Here is a 6,629-nt window from a genome sequence, read left to right as displayed (position 1 = left end):
TAATTAAAGTTATTACTGAATTTAAATAAAATGTATTTTATAAGGCTCTTCGCCCTATTTAAGGCCCTACTGAACTTTAGGTCCTGCTGAACTCAAGTGCAGCCTACAAGAGTCTTTCCAGTGATTTCTATGGGACTTGAGTTAGGGCTTTGAAGAGACTGTGAAAGCTGCAGTTATATATTAAAAATTAAAACAGACCAAATTTAAGTTAGAGTTCTATTAAGATCACTAATGATGAAGGGTTAGGAGAAAAAAAAAAGAATAGAGTGTCAGTTATCAACAGATTTTAAATTATTACTTAAAAAAAAAACAACTAAAAACAAAACAAAAACCTGAAAACCCAGTGGCATTTAATTCTGGTTATTTCAAAAACAAAACAGAAAAATGGAAAAGGAAAAATAATCTTGCTTTAAAAGAAAATGAACAGCCAGATCTTCAACTGTTATAATCAGTGTAGTCCATTCCACTGACATTAAGGAAACTATGCTGAGCTGCTTAAGGAAAGATCTGGCTAGGGACAGAAGTTACATATAAACTAGTTTCAGTGATCAGAAACCGGTTCAAATCTGTAACACGACAGAAGTTTAGTGCATTTAAGCTGCATTCAAAATGGCTGAAACCGGTTTAAGATAAACCTGGATACATATAGTATCAGACTTAACTGATTTTGGTGAAACCAGTTTATGGAACTTTTGTCCCAGTACCCTTCCCAGTTCAAGTTAACTGGTCCCCCAGAATCCCAGGATGCTTTCAAACCTAAGGCTGGTCTATGCTGTCTGAAAAAATCCCAGCCGAGCAGGGATTTTCCCCGTCCCTCTACTCCCTAGCCAGGGTGCCCTGGCTGGCTAAGAAGGGGGTGAGGTTGGGGAACTCAGGTCTGGACTCCAATCAAGGCCTGCTAGGGAGTGCTTCAGCCCCTCACAGGCTTTCTGCACCTACGCTTCCCTCTCAAGCAGAGTGGAGGATGCGTGGCCAGGCTCCAGCATTCTGGGGAGGTTTAAGCACTCTCCCTGTCCTGCATGGAGCCCCTGCCCAGGTCTACTGGTGGGAGGCAGCCCCTGCCTGGCTTCTGGACTCCTGCTAGCCACTCAAGGGTTTTGCCCTCACAATTTTCCACTCAAAGGGAGAGCAGGGGGCATAGCCACACCTCTTGCCTGGGACCTGCACATTGAGGTGGAGAGGGAGGTGGGTTTAAATGCCCCTGACCTTCATGGGACACCAACCAGGGTCTGCCTGAGGGGGAATCCCCTGCAAGGCTTCTTTCCCCCTGCTTCCCACTCCCTCCCAAGAAATTTGGGGCTGGGGTCCTATTTGGCACAGGGAGGGGGTTTAAACCCCCTCTCAGGCCTTGTCCCTTCTTGCTCTCCCCTCAAGCAAAGAGCAGTGGGGGCAAAAACCTGGCAGGGACTGTCCCCCACTCCCACAAGTGGGGAGCAGGGGGGCAGAAGCCTGGCAGGTGCTGCCCTGCCCAAGGCAGACCCTGACTGGGGTCCCGTGTGGGCCAGCGAGTGAGTTTGAACCCCACCTCCCTCCCTGCCTCAGTGTGCTAATCCTCAAGTAGGGAGCAGGGGCAGGGACAGCTAGCAGTGAGCCCCCAGTTGGGCAGGGATTCACTGCTAGCTGTTCTACTGACAGACCAGGGCAGGGGGCTGGGACCTGCCCCTCCCCTGCAGCTCTTTCCAAGCCCCACTCCCCAATCTCCTGATCAGGGCATGGGGCTAGGACCTGCCTCTGATTCCGGTCAGCCCCAGGCTGTGCAGGGAAGTCTGCACATGCAGCCCAGAGCTAGTTGAGGACTGCCTGAAATGGGACAGTCTCCAGCCATTTCCAGGCTGCATGTGGTCCTGGTCAGGGGTCCCAGCCAGCTCCAGGCTGGGTAGGGAATTTTTCCCATGCAGGGAGCTCACAGCCCCCAGTCCACAATTGTGGCACTGGGGCTAGGGAGCTTGTTTCCAGCTTCGCGATCATGGAATGGGGGCTGGGAGCTCATTCCCAGCCTGTTCCCAGCCCCTGGTCCACAATCGCAATCACGGAGCAGGGGCTGAGAACAATCTAGCAGCCTGTTTCCAGCCCCCACTCTGCGATCCCGATCAGGGGCTGGGAGCACCTGCTACAGAGGCAGGCGGACATTGTCCTCACCAGGGCTCCAGTGGAAGGACCTGCTCCAGAAGGAGTCAGCTCCTGGTGGCAGGGAGCAATCTTCCTCCCCTGCTGCCCAGCTAATCAGAAACAAGTTTGTTCCCAGTCAGCCCTCTACACATGCTGTATTGTGCAGTGACTAATTGCAAGTAAATTTGCTATTTGTATTTACACGTAGCAAATCTACTCATGATTAGAGCAAATTACTGCACAGTAAGAGTCTACACATGTAGACAGTGATGCTTACTGTACAAAAATTTGCATTAATCTCAAGTAAAAGGTCTCATGTAGATACACCCACAGTGAACAATACAGGCCACAACTGTCTTCTAGCTACTGATATAAAAACAGGATATTAATTTCAAATTCTTTGTCCCTCATGAATCAGTAACATGAAAGGGCATTTTAAAAAGCCCAGCACAATTCTTCATCCAGACTGCTAGAAGATCATTCTTAGAAACCTAGGTGAGTGTTTGATCCAAAGACTACTGAAAACAATGGGAGGTGTTCCACTGACTTCACAAATAACTGGATGAAATTTAAGGGTAGGAAGAATGAGGAATTACCAGGACAAATCCTTGTTGGGCAAAATTAAACCTCAGAAGGAAAGGGCTAGAACCAGAGTGTGTAAGGAGGTGTCATTTTCTCTCCTACATTTCAGGAAATCCTTTAAGGAAGCTGAAGGTTCATTGTAGGGCCCCAATATCCTGGTGTTATAAAAGCAGCATATGGCTACATAATGAGATAACTGTAGCCTTGTATTTGCATTCATTACAATACATAGAACAAGTGTAATGAGAGGCTTCAATGACTTGAATGTGGGAAAATAAATCTTTGAATTAATCTGCTAGGAAACATTTCAGGCTTGGTATCACTGGCCAAAGCTGTGACATCTTTGAATCTTCTCTGAATCTATTCCATATAGATACCAACATCCAGTAACAGTATCATCCAACTCATTTTCCATCAAAAGATATCATCATGCTATTATCCTTGAACTGACATACAGATGAGTTGAAGCCATTCGTCTAATGTTTTTGTGTAGCATTCAGGGACCCCATCCAAAGACTCCCACTGAGGTTGGTAGGAACCATTTCACTGAGTTCAGTGGGAACAGGATCAAACATTTTGCCCCAAACAAGGCAGACTTCAGTTTAAGCATAAGTTTATGCATTTCACTGTGAATAAAGTATGGGTTTAGCACTTTGTTCAGTGCTTTTCTGACCTGGAGCCAGAATCAGTGGGTTAAAAACAAAAATCCCCATTTCCCATAGCTTTCTTTTCACACCTGGACAGTCATGGCATATATAGCTGCTCTTCTTTTTTAGATAATGAGGATGGTCCCAGTAATGGCATAGTAGTAACAAAGGCTGTCTGCTAGTTAAGAATCACCCAGGAAAATAGGGCCCCTTGGGATGAAAGTAGTGATAAAGTTTATTACTTATCTCTGAGAAACTCTGAAATATCCATGGGTCCAGAATGTCTAGAGCAGGGATGTCCGGGGACATGAAGTGGAAGCTGGAGGAGGGAGGTGGAGCCAGAAGACCCTGGTTGCTGCTGCAGTCTGAGAGATGGTGGGAGCCTGGGGGCCACAAATTAACTCCTCCTAGGCCACATGTAGGAACCACCCTGGTCTAGAGCAAATATGCTCCTCCTGATTATTAATAGCAATAACGTTTCAGCAGCACTAGGACAGCAGCTCTTCTGGGCTATATATGCACAAGCACCTTTGACCAAAAGAATGGCCGTTACCACAGAGAGATGACAACATTCAAGTGTCTGAGCTCACTTCTTCTCTATTCAAAAAGCACCTGGATTATTGCTCAAAGTGGCTAACTCAACTTATGAGGGTGATACTGCTTTCTTATTAATTAGTCAATTAAACTCACTATAGTACATTCAGGGCACATCTACACATGCAATTAATGTTCCAATTAATTTTCTTCACAGAAAATTCAGGCTCATTAAAGTACTCCTGGGCATGTGTCTACATGTTGCCACGTTGGGAGCAAATTGCATCCGACAGAAGCAACCTAGGGCTGTTCCTGTCCTGCTCTGCCCCCTGCAGCAGTCAAGGGCAGATCCATGTCGCCCCAGGTGCCAGCCCCTAGCTGTTCTAGCTCTGGGGGGAGCCCCTATCTGCATGGGGCAGGGAAGGGAGCTGGCCCCAATCTGCGCACAGAAGGCAAGGAGCTGCCTGATGAGCCAAGACAGCTTTCCCCTGCCCTGCACAGATCATGGGCCCAATCTGCATGTGGCAGGCTGGGAGCTTCCTGCCAAGCCAGTACAGCTCCCTCTGCCTCCTGGGGCTCGGGGCCTGACCCAATCTCCCCACAACTGGCAGAGAGCTGCCCGCCAAGCCAAGACAGCTTCCCCTGCCCACTGTGGCCTCCTGCTACCTAGGCTGATAGGGAGCAATTTGTTCCTGGTCAGCATCTACATATGTGCTTCAGCACATTCATTTAAAGCACTGTTTCCTTGTACCTGTATTTTCAGCTACTAATAAACAGTACTTTAAATTAATCTACTGTGCCATAATTGCTACACACATGTAGATGGTGACACCGAACTGCACTTTCGATTAGTCTAATACACAATAAAGCATCTCATGTAGGCCCACCCTCAGACTACTATTCTGCTGTGGTAACTGTGAATTGAAATCTTTAAACATATTTAACACTATTATAAATCACCTGTGCAATCACCAGTGACAGAAATCAGTGGCAGAGGAAGCAGAGGCTGAAGTAAGGGGCGAGGAAACAGGTCATGACAGAACTGATAGCAATGGCTGAAGCACAGGGGGTGCAAGAGTGGTTGAAGTAGCAGGGCATTACCAAATGTCATCATGATTTGCATGCTTGCCAACAAAACTTTTGTGCCCCCCTGGAGGGGGATGCACCCCAGAATTTGGGAAATGCTGCAATAAGGGAATCCATGGCTGGTTGTGAAGAAAAGACTCTCTAGCTAATGGAAATGGTCTGGGCCCATCTGTAAGGAAAGGGAGTGACATCATGGAAATTCTAATGTGTCTCCTGAAAAAGAGGTTATGAAGGGAAAAAGATAAAAGTAACTAATTTTATTTTTTTTCTGTGATTGGCCAGTCTTTTTCACAGTTACAGGAACAATAAGAGAAAAGAACAACAAAATGAAACTTTTCAGCAACCCAACAAGAATTTTCACATGCTGGACTTTATCCCTGTAAAATGGGTTATATGTAGTCATGACTGATGCACAGCATTTCACCCAGTGTGCACAGTAAATCCCTGAGAACACTAAAAGCCAAGCCATAAAGAATAAAAGCTATTTATCACTGCTATTTACTCACTGCTATTTACACACTGGCACGTTCTTCTAACTCTTTGTCTCTATACCCAAATCCTGTTAGGAGTCAGCATGAGCTGTCTTGAGAAAGACAACAAGCCAAGTGAGCACTTTTTTTCAAGTGTGTGGAAATTCTGTTACCTCATTTGACACACACACACACACACACATACATATTACTAGTGAATTGCCTGTCAAGAATGATGGCAAGGATGGTGCGCCACCATGATGGCGGGGACGGAGAGAGAGTGAGGCTAGAGCTACACAGCTACCACCCCGCACTGCCAGTGCCTCCAAAGAGCGGGACTGATGGGGGGGCATGGCCAGCACTGCTCCTTCCCCTCTGTCATTCTCCCCCACCCCCACTCCGTGTCCGACCCCACGACACCACTCCCCCCACTCCATCCCCGCTGTCCTGATGGCACTCCATCCCTACCATCATTCTTGATGGGAAATTTGCTATGTGCGCAGCACTGGTTAGAGCTACACCTTGCCATGAGTCATGCTCCCCAAGAGCATTATGGACAGACAGACACACAGACAAACATATATCCTGGACAGACATATATCCCAGACATATATTCTAATATTACATATTCTAATATTATAAAAGCCTAAGTCTGTCTGTCTGTCTCCGTCTGGCCACAGTGCTTTATTTGCGCTCTGATTGGCTGGTGGAAACAGCCAATCAGAGTGCTCCAAGCACGGGGGAATGCTGTCATGATTCCAAAGCCACGCTGAGGACCAAAGAGAGGGTGCGGGAGCTGAGGCTGGCCTCGGCTCCCCCATCCTGTTCCCTGCAAGAAGCAGAACAGCAGCAGCATGGGGCATTATGTGGCAGCACTCCATCCCAGCCCCCTCCCCTTGCCCGCCCCCCATCATTCTTGAGTGGCAGTTGGCTAGTATAGAATATATTGCTAGAGGGAGGGGGAGAGGAATTGTGTTTATTTTTAAAGTCCCCCTTCAGAAATAAACTCCCTATGTCTCCTTCTTACCAATGTTCCCTCTAAGGAGTAGTGGTCCATGAGCATGCTGCCTTGATCCAGCGTGGGACATTTATCAAAGGGGGCTGGAGGCTGGGGGCTGGGGCCTGGAGGCCAGAGGCTGGAGCCAAGAGGCTGGGGACAGGGGCCAGAGGCTAGAGCTGAGAGGCTAGGGCTAGGGGCCAG

The sequence above is a fragment of the Alligator mississippiensis genome, chromosome 3 (assembly GCF_030867095.1).
Source record: "Alligator mississippiensis isolate rAllMis1 chromosome 3, rAllMis1, whole genome shotgun sequence".
In the NCBI taxonomy this organism is placed as follows: Eukaryota; Metazoa; Chordata; order Crocodylia; family Alligatoridae; genus Alligator; species Alligator mississippiensis.
The sequence above is the reverse complement of the archived record's forward strand: the minus strand, read 5'-3'. Positions refer to the sequence as shown.